This window comes from Sinohyriopsis cumingii, chromosome 15 (genome assembly GCF_028554795.1).
Source record: "Sinohyriopsis cumingii isolate HCF-2022 chromosome 15, ASM2855479v2, whole genome shotgun sequence".
NCBI classification, from domain to species: domain Eukaryota; kingdom Metazoa; phylum Mollusca; class Bivalvia; order Unionida; family Unionidae; genus Sinohyriopsis; species Sinohyriopsis cumingii.
The window spans coordinates 44,108,121-44,119,493 of NC_142975.1; positions in this window are offsets into that span (position 1 = coordinate 44,108,121).

The following is an 11,373-nucleotide window of genomic DNA, read 5'->3' on the forward strand; positions in this document are numbered from 1 at the left end:
CACACGATTCAATAATGTGAAATTACAAGGCACAGATTCATTGGTGTCTGGACAGTATTGTGTGTATTTTCTGCATCATGGCAGTCTGGGCTATTCTTTAGAACATTTAGTAACTCATTTTGATCCTCGTTCTTCTTCTAGAAACGATGTGAAAGTAGATCGATGGTTCTGTGACCATTATATTTATCTTTTGTCTCAAGCTAGGAAACGTAGTATCCATCAATGGTCTAATGACTTTCAACAGTGGAAATCACAATTTCATTCACAACGTTGTCAGCCTTGTCCAAAATAATGTGTTAGTTAAAAAATGTTTGTTATTTGAAAAAAATGTTTAATGTTAAATTGAATAGTTATTGTTAAAAGTTATTGTTTTGCTATAGGTATCCTGATTCATGCTCTTTGACTTCTCTCTATATCTCTCATAACACTCATTGAACGTTCCGACTCGAAAACCGTGTAGGGATGTTTTTCTTCACGTCCGCGCTTTGACTATGAAACCGTGGCAGTCTCTAGTCTAACCATCCATTATCGACTCATCCTCCTACGAAGATGTGCTCCAAACTGGCTAAGCTAAACGAAGCCTACGTGAATTTGCATAGGGTCAGACACAGTCTCATACCGAAGCCAGAACTGATAGAGAATGTGAGAATGTTAAAAGTCACTGAAGACCTAATAGAAGACCTCTTCAGTGAAGAAATTAACAGGGAGAAAGAAGAATGGACAGAGAAGTACAGACCTCAGAAACAGCAGAGAGAGCCGCAACAGCAACAACAACAGAAGCAGCAGCAGCAACCTGAACCTGACAGAGGCTTTGTCGACTGTCGTATCGATACCAAAGAGTTCTTCTTCTCTTTCCGAAGAAGCAGACCTTATCCTGGGAGAAAGCCTGTCGTCAGAGGAGGTCGCAATCTTAGAACCTAAAAGATTGCCATAGCTTCAAGTTCACACACAAGAAAACCCCAGCCCTTTTCAGGGCTACCCCAACCTCTAGAAAAGAAATAACAATCGACTGCCTATAATAAGTTCAAAAAATAAAAGAGCGTGTATAAGCACACGAATTCTTTATCTTAGTTAAAAAGTGTGTGTGTGTGTGTGTGTGTGTGTGTGTATAAGTATTTTCTTTAAGTGGCTTGTCAACATTTTTTAGAATAGTGATGGGTAGTATAAAAAATGAGTGAGTGTTTGTTTTAGGTCCGCGCGTTTTTTGGTCATGATCTGGGTAATATAAGTTTTGGGTTTTAGGGGGATGTTTTCCTTCACGTCCGCGCTTTTCGTATAAATTGAAAAACCGCTCGGCAGTCTAGCTACCCTTGTTGATTGATGAAGAAGGAAAAATGAGCAGAAGGCTAGCGAAACTTCTTGAACATGATGTGCACCTGGAATATGTCAGGCTCATACTGAATGAGCTGGCTGCAGAGGCTATAATGGAAGAAGAAAGGATGAAAGAGGAGGAGAGAAGAAAAAAAGAAGAGGAGGAAAAGTAGAGAGGAATGGCTGTACCACAACAAGGAAATTTCAGAATCCCAGAGACAGAAAATTGGGATTCTGAAGCCACTCATCCCGCCTCTGCACTCCCAGCGAAAAGAGTGAAAGGAGACTAGAGTAGGAGATGCGTGTCCGGTGCCAGGCCGGGGAGGTGCAACCACTAACAGGTGTCTGTGGAGTTAAAAAAACCCAGCCCTTTCAGGGCTACCCCATACTCTAGAAAAGACATAGCAATCGATTTGCCAATGTGTGTATGTAGAGTATTGTGAATATAAACACTCACTCCTTTCCTAGTGTGATTGTATGTGTTTGTGTTTGTAAGCGCTCACATACGTTTGTATGGATAGTAGATTATTGGGTTTTGTAATGGCTGACGTAAGTTTGTTTGAATAGTATATTAGGGTTTGATTTTGCTGCTTAACGTGTGTGGATAGTAGATTTTGGGTTTGATTTTGCTGCTTTACGTGTGTGGATAGTATATAATATGAGATGACAAAAATAGGGGATGTTTTCCTTCACGTCCGCGCTTTTTATATAAGAAACCACAGTGTTCGTCGTTCGCACCATTCTAAGGAATAAAGACAAGGAAGATGGTGGCTGTAACAGAATTGTTTAACCAGTTGAAGGACATTTGGTATTAGATGGTGGATGGAGCCTATGTAGTGGAAAGGATTGAAGGTGAATGGAAGCATGAAGTTACCCGGGATTTTGTCAGAAGGCAAGTGACAAACCTGAAATTAGCTATGGATCTGGTGAAAGAGATGATAGAAGAAGAAGTAAAAAGACTAAGAGGCTTTATCGATCCAGAGTATGAAAAGATTGGTCACTTGAAGGAACCCATGGATAATGTGATAGAAGTAAGGTGCTTTTTGGAAGACGTAATGGAATGGACAGAGTTGTCCTTTGTCAAAAAAGGCCTGGACCAGCTTAAGAAATCGGAAGAACTTATGAGAAAAGTGATGGAGGAAGAAGTCATGAAGATCAAAGACAAGTGGAATAAAGAACGAAAGGATAAGGGAAACTTAAAGAAAAAAGAGGCCTTTGAAAAACTCAACAACAATTGGATCATGATACAGGAGAAATTCAGAGCGATAGGTCATCCAGACTGGATGCCAGAGAAGGAGAAGAAGAAAAAAGGAATGATGGAAAAAGTGAGAACTTGGTGGAAGAAGTGGAGGAAATAAAAGAAGAAGATGATGATGAAACCAAAGGCCCTTTTCAGGGCCACTCATAGGTCTAGAAAAGATATTCCCTTTCATGCCTACCTTTTATTAAACAAATGTCTATTGTCTATTGTGTGTGTGTGTGTTATATCCCTCTCCCCTGTTCAATTTCCTTTGACGCTAAACAGTCCCACCCTGTTCAATTTCCCATTGACGCTAAACAGTCCCACCCTGTTCAATTTCCCTTGACGCTATACAGTCCCACCCTGTTCAATTCCCCTTGACGCTAAATAGTCCCATATTCCCATGTTAAATTCCCCTTGATGCTATATCGTCCCAGGGGTTTCCGTAATGTTAAATTTCCCATTGACGCTATATCGTCCCAGGGTGGATTTTAATGGTAAGTCCCATTGACGCTATATCGTCCCACTTCACTACTTGCATCAGTTTTGCGTAATGAATCTCAGAACGTCGAACTAGTTTCATTTTGTTAGCTTGATTGATTGATTGGATTTACGTCGCGTGCGCCCAGAAGGTATCCTAAAACAATCTGAGATTTATTACATTGAAAACACAAGTAGAAAAGATGGGTGGATACTAGAAATCTAAAATTATGAATGACAAAATGACAAAGAAATATAAAAATAGAATTAAAGAAGTTAATAACTTGCGACTCCTTAGTCACCAAAATTCCTATGCTAATATGATTGAATGACCAAGATTGCTATTGCCCCTAGAACCCCATGGTGGATTGAATGTTAATAAAATATAGCTACTGTGCCAGAACTGTTATGGTTTGGTGAATTTGTTTGATGGCATCAGCTGCGCTGGAAGTTACATAGTAGGCTGAATATGACATAGATATTGCGCAGGAAATTTGATGGTATGGTTAATAACTACGCCAAACAAATTAGGACTGCAGTTCCATCAGTTAGCAAACCGCTCGTATTTAGATATTGTTTGGGTAATTTAGCGAAATATGCCGGGTTTAGCAAACGTATTTATCTCCTTCAATGTAAGCTGGCATGCTGATCCAAACTTGAAATCACGGAATTCGTTTTAATTGCTTATATTCTCTTCACATATTGTACAAATCAGTATATTCCTTATCACTGACAACATTTTTGGAATGATATTTAACAAATATGACAGAGCATTAAAAATGTTTGGTCCAGTATCAATATGACTGTAAAATTATACAGTAATTCAAGGCATTGATATAAAATAAAGTGTTGTTTCCTCTGATTTGTCTGATTCGAAGCAATTAAAAGCAACACTTTCACTTGTCTAACACAGATACACGAGGGATAATGAAAGCTAAAATTATAAAATGTTAAAGAGGAACAAAATAGACAATTAAGAGCCCATGAAATCATTGTCGTAATTATTAAGAAGTTTGTTATTTTTCTGACGATCTTTTATAATATGTAAATGGTGAGTTGTATAATTTACAAGACGTCGGCATTATCAACCATTTAGTCCACAAACGTTTTGCTAATTTTACCACTCTATGGTCTTATATAATTAATATAAAAGAGTACAAACCAATGTAAAAACAACTTATAGTTTAACGAGTGAAATCCCAATTACTCCAAACAGTTATATCATCAGACGGAAATGAATAAAGTTCTAATTAAATTCCTGTAGTATTCCAAATGAAATACAACGCCGAAAATCTTGATGTGCCTGTAGTCTCGAATGTTGTAATGTGATAATGGCCTGAGGTGTGATGATATGCCAACAGCCTTTTGATAAATAGCAATAATATAATCCAAAATGTTCTTGTCGATTTAGTCTAAATAATTAATATTGAGTTTGTATGTTACAACATAATAAAGAGATTAACGTCTGTGACGTTTGCACGCATTGGAGTGGGGTTCTTCCAATATAATTTAATTAAATTATGATGAAAGTTCCACCCTGGCTCCTGAGGTTAGAAAGTTAAATTAGTGACGAGGTAGATTTACAGCTCTGAGTCCCCAGTCAGCAATGCCGACGGTTAAATTATAGAGAACACGAAGATGAAAATTCAATCAATAACAATTTAATAAATTCGATTAATGAAAACGATAACTTCCAATCACTCGTCTTTCCCTCGACCAAGTGACAGCCTAATTCATCCCGTGATTTACAGTGTGAGTTCGATTTTCCCCCGTCCTTGCATCTACTCATCTCTTTCTTTCCCGCTAATTCCTTCCTTCTTTCCGTTCTTCTAACTCCTCCTATGTCTCCGTTTCCCTCTCTACTATCTCCTCCTCCAATTTCGCTCCCAGACTTCAACTCCTCCTTTCTTCTCCTTTCCTCCGTCTCTCTATCTGAGACTACGGGACCAAACTGTAACTGGTCTGTCCCTCAAAGCTTCCTGATTTGAAGCTGTCTGTACTTAGAATTTCCTGCTCTAAGATTTTCCCGCCAATAATGAATGGCTATTCGGAGTTACAATAACCTCTCCTCTGGGTAATTTTTCTCAGCGAACTAACTCTTGCCGGAAGACTCAGAGATATCATTCTACCCAAATCAGGGTCTCTCCTCTATCTCGATTCTGACTGGGTAGCGCTGTGTCCCTGTCCAATCGTCTTAGCGGCCAGTTCAACCTGTCTGTCTGTCTGCAGGGAAAAGAAGTTAAGACACTCCCACTTCTTCAGGCAACTTCTTTTGATCTTGGAAAAACATTTCCACACCTAGGTGATAATTGGCTATCTGTGACTTCGCAACTCCGAAGTCCGGCTCTCCACTTCTAGCTACGGCAATCTTACGTAATGGATTAGTGCTAGCCTGCGGCAATGTTTAACATCAAACAATGGCTGGTCAGAATTACTTTGATTATACATGTTTCAACTGGGCTACTCTGGGTCGGGGTAAACATGACAACGTCCAAGCTGTTGTTTCCACACTTGAATATATTGACTGTATTTCTTCAGTATACACTTTTAACCACTAATCACCTGCTTCAACTAATTAATCATATTTCGTTTGTAATAATGTACTAGTTTTACATGGTCTGTTTAAATATTTATAGATGACCTGTTGTAATGTTTATACATGATCTGTTGTAATGTATTTACATTATCTGTTGTAGATCGTATTACCTTAGTTATACCGATATCATTGTTTGTTACATTAAAAAAATTGATATTTAGGTAAATATGTCCAGACGACAGTTTTGGCATTTAAACACACAACGTGAAAATTCTGTATAGACCTTTATACTGAACACACTAATTCCGACATGCTAGTATCAATCATATGCCAATAAGATATTCCACATCCTGATGATGTCATCCATTAAGACTAGTTTTACTGAATTTGACAGCATTTTCGTTACACTATAGCCTGTCTCTGTTTACTGAATTGTCATTGGCTAAGTTTAAAGCATAAATGTCTAAAATGTTAAATGGATTTTGCATAAAGTATTTGTTTAATGTGTAATATATTTTATCGCTTCATATATTTGTTTGCAATTTCTTGATAAATTGTGTCCTTAAAATGTAATGCTGGATATGGGTAGGGCGTACTATGATTTAGGTTTATATGAAGTCCATTATTGATTTATCTAAATTTCAAATTTTATACAGTTGGAAATACCAACTAATTAACGCCATACGTTCATCTATTGTTTTAGTATAGGAATTTTAATCTAACGATTATACGACGTAGTGAGTTTTCTGGCATCTGCATATCTTCCATTGAATGACGACCCTATAGTTGAATGATTTACGTAGTAGACGTTATAAGCTCAGATTGGACTTATTGCTTTGTTTTATGGGGAAAGGGTTTGGGTATTCAAAATAATTTTGATTTTATCGCATGAATCATTATGTGTGAGTTTGATAAAATTATTTTTGCCTCGTATGGTGGGGTGTTCTTTTTATATTTAAAATAAGGCTGTTTCTGACCTGATATAGTGCAGATGACATTAATACTGGTTACTTCCGTTTGCCTTATGAAAAATGTATTTTGAACATACATCCCCTATCATTTTTCTTTAAATTATACATTTATAGTGTTCAGGATTTATGAAGTAAAATTATTCGCAATGAATATTGCCATAGTCGACTCAGTGTCCGTGACAAATTTATAAACCCATATAATGAACGTCTAAAAGCAAGACTAGCGTGTTGGCGTAACACAAATCTCATTTAATTAAAGTATGCTAACGTTTCGATACTAATATTTTAGTGTGGGTAACAGCTTTCCTACATTCCACAAATGAAAACGCCAAATATTTAATATTTGACTCATCCATTAATACACGCATACTCTGTACATACCCAAAAGTAGGTGGATCGCATCCATTAGTACACACAAACACAATTGCACATACCCCAGTGTAGGTGGATCATATCCATTAGTATACACACATTGTACATACCCCACAGTAAGTGGATCCACATCCATTAATATACACACTTTGTACATACCCTACAGTAAGTGGATCCACATCCATTAATATACACACTTTGTACATACCCCACAGTAAGTGGATCCACATCCATTAGTATGCACACTTTGTACATACCCCACAGTAAGTGGATCCACATCCATTAGTATACACACATTGTACATACCCCACAGTAAGTGGATCCACATCCATTAATATACACACTTTGTACATACCCCACAGTAAGTGGATCCACATCCATTAGTATGCACACTTTGTACATACCCCACAGTAAGTGGATCCACATCCATTAGTATACACACATTGTACATACCCCACAGTAAGTGGATCCACATCCATTAGTATACACACATTGTACATACCCCACAGTAAGTGGATCCATTTCCAAAAATGATATGACACTGCTCATTAACGGTCAACAGCTCTCCTGGCTGATTCATCATCGTTTTGTCCCATTCGTTCAATATGGCCTGGCTGTACTCACCCTTACTTATCGTACACGTTCTGAAATAGGATATTTACATTTATAGACTGATACAAAAACACAGATAGCTAGTTCAATGTACACACACACACACACACACACACACATATATGATAAATTACTTATCTACCGTCTCACTGTCTTACTTAATAACCTATATAGATACGCGAGTACCTCTATCGACCTACATACAGACACGCCTGAGTGTTTGCACACAGACAGAAAAACAGACACGAATTGATATACATAAGGCATACATCCTACCATCATATCATGAGGTCAAGGTATATTATTTTCACTATTTCAGTGTTACCTTTCAATTGCCGAGGTTCCAAACTCACCAGTACCCCTCAAGTTGATGTGTAACACTGTGTTCCTCCCATGAAACTGGTCTTGCCAGTCACCCGTATCCAAGCAAATCGGATATGAATATATTTTATAATGCTGTACGTCTTGGTACACATTGCACATACTTGTTTTGCAGAGTCTTGGTGAAAGCTTTCACGGAGCACCGAGAGAAAAGCCAGGGATTCCTGGAGTATGTCTCTTGAGGTTGGAATCTCGGAGGGTGGACACTCATAATATAGCGATCCTTAGGACTGCACGATTTGGCCCCCTCATTGCCATCATGCTCTGCACCGAGACTGAAAATATCAAACAGGCAGATTATCAACCGTATACAGTGCGGTTTTGAATAGCAGAACCTCGACTGATCTCACTCTCTAGATCAACAGGTGTTAGTACCCAATTGCCTTATATAATGTCCAGAATAAAATAGAGGTGAGGGTTAGTACACCTTTGTCCTGTAGTTTGTCGAGAATGGTATACGGGCTAGTGTCTGTACATTGTTTCTTATATAATGTTCAGAATAAACTAAGGATAGCACACTGTTTCCTTATATAACGTCCATTATAGACGAGCGTTAATACACTAATGCCTTATATAATGTCCCAAACACACGTGTTTGTGTGGTACTGTACACAATAGATGCGTATTAGTACAATATTGTTGTATATAAACTCCAGAATAGACGAGAGTTAGTGCACTTTAGTAGAATAAAATGTCCAGAATAGAATATAACAAAGTACTTATTTTTTGCTTTCTACCATCCTGTCAAATATTGTATAATTTAATTAAATTTTGTGAGCTGGTAGGTACACGACATTGTAGAATAAATAAATATAAATCGTTTCCAGAGCAGGACAATTATCGTTTATAATTCAAAGAAACGTATTAAGTTATTTTCTTGTATAGCTCTACGGAACACACTTATTAAAATTAATGAGTGATTAAAATTTTAACGTAGCTTTTACAATTTTTCAGTCACATCGCTACGATATCTGCAGTGTGGCAGTTTATAGTGATGTCTAGCACTGGGGCATCGTGCCGCAGACATGTAGCATGATGTCCCACCTAGTCACATTATTCTGACACCAGGCCGACCAGTCCTAACGCTAACCTCTTAATGCTGAGCGCCTAACGAGGCAGATGTTAGTACCATTTTTGTAAGTCTTTGGTATGATTCGGCCGGGATTCGAACCCACGACCTTCCGCTTTCGAGGAGGACGCTCTAACCACCTACTGAAAACAAGGTATTTTTCTTAAAGTGTACGTGTCTGTCTGACTCTTTGTCTTACTCTGTCTGTCTGTCTCTGTCTCTGTGTGTCTCTCTCTCGTGGTTGGAATAAATGTCTAATATTTTAAAATATTTAACTTTAGCACACAATTCGACTTGAACAATGTATTAAAAAGAAACAATATTTATCAAGGTTATTTTATGCTATCACAGGATGCAAACAATATTTCAAATTAAATCATGTCTCCTGAAAGTGGAAAATTTTATAACTTAATATATTTAAATCTGTCGTATAATCGATAGAGTTAATAATACTCACATAAATACGAAGATTATATAAACTAACGCGCTTGCACCAAAGTTGTAACATGATAATGAAGACCTACTGATATCGGCAACCTGTAAGCTAATATTCAATGCTTTGCATACAACATAAAAGAGCAAAATACTAAGTTACGATATATATATATATATATATATATATATATATATATATATATATATATATATATATATATATATATATATATATATATATATTCACTTTGAAATGTACAGAAATACAATTTTTGTCACATTTTGTACAATTTGTTGAGTTAGTCGTCTTCTTTATCCATAGTTTAAGACGACATACTTGTAAAACAAGAAAACAAGATTCAATGGTTTATATGTTATAACATAAATAATTTATTTATTATTATATTATACGGTAAAAGAAGAATGGAAATATGATTTATCCACATATGTGTTAGAGCAGGTTTGCAAGGTAAACACATTAATGATGGACACTGGATACAAATTAAAATTAATTTTAATCTTTAGTGATTTCTTCTTGATGACCATTCAAGTTATATTGCATATTTGATAAATCTGTCGAATGATCTCCATCAACGCACGACGGCAAAATGGTTATATCGGATGTTGGATATTTGTTATCAAAAACATAACGTGGCTAATGTAAGAATTTCTTAATTTTTATTATTGATGAGAATTTTATTCCGGACGAAGCTGCCATATTTGTAATAGAAACCTTATTGTCAAAATTAAGTTGTGTGACTGTGATATAAGTCTCTTGGACGAAAACGTTCAATGTACCGGAATTGAAGATGACTTCGCGAGTTTTGCACGAAGAATGAGACTAAAAGAAAAGATTAGTGACGATACTGAAGATGTTTTTGCAAATGAGTCTCACCGATTCCGTAAAAAATGCGATTTTATTCCACCGCCTAGTAAGGTTCCAGCTCTAGATGCACTCGTGCCAGCGGTTGAAAATTAGATTAATTCTCGCGTCTCGCGAACAAAGGAACTCCAAAAGAAATATTGTTTACCCCACAGAAAAGACAGTCGCTGAAAATACTGAGTGAGATGGAAGATATCGTCAAGCCAGCAGATAATGGGTCTTGTGTTGATGTCATCAATACATCTGACTACATCGCTGTGGCGAAAAGGCAAATGTCGTACCAGATATTTTAGAAAAGTAATAGCTCAGTCATGATCGAGCAGCTGAACACTCAGAAACTACGTGCCAAACATTAAAAGAATATGCATAACGCAGCAGACATTGATGCCAAGATGCTAACTTACCTCCTACCAGTGGTCTCCAGACCAGGGAGAGTTAATTTACTCCATGAAATGCACAAAGAGATTACCCAGGGGAGGTCAATAATCTCCAGAAACAGCCATCTCACGGAACAAATATCTGAGTTCGTTGATTTTCACCTTGACTGTTAGTTATAAACTGTCTTCTTATATTCACTATACCAGGGAGTGTCTCAACAAAACACCAAAAACTGATCTTCTAAATAACACTCCCCTCGTCACCATTGATGTATGGTCAGTAATACATCTGCATCCCACTCGATGCATCACAGCCTGCAAGGAAGCATGCCATAACCGATCTGGTTCATCTCTTTTAATGTCCTCTTTGGTCAAAATTCTAACCAGGTTCTCAAGATTAACAATTTTGTATTCAATAATAACCACTTTTGACAAATTATTGGGACTGCAACGAGCACTAAAATGGAACCAACGTATGACAGTATTTTCATGGGAAGACTAGATCAAAGTCTCTAACTCAACATACTATATGAGGTGCTTAATTCAATTATCAGATCTGAGAATTAGCCGAGATGTTACATCAAATTGTATGCGCAGTTTTATTGCGACTCAACCAATGTTGCGCGAGACAATTTTGAGTTAATTCGTTCATTTTGTCGTTGTTTCGTTAGTTAGCCATAAAAAATAACAAGCTGACAAACATTCC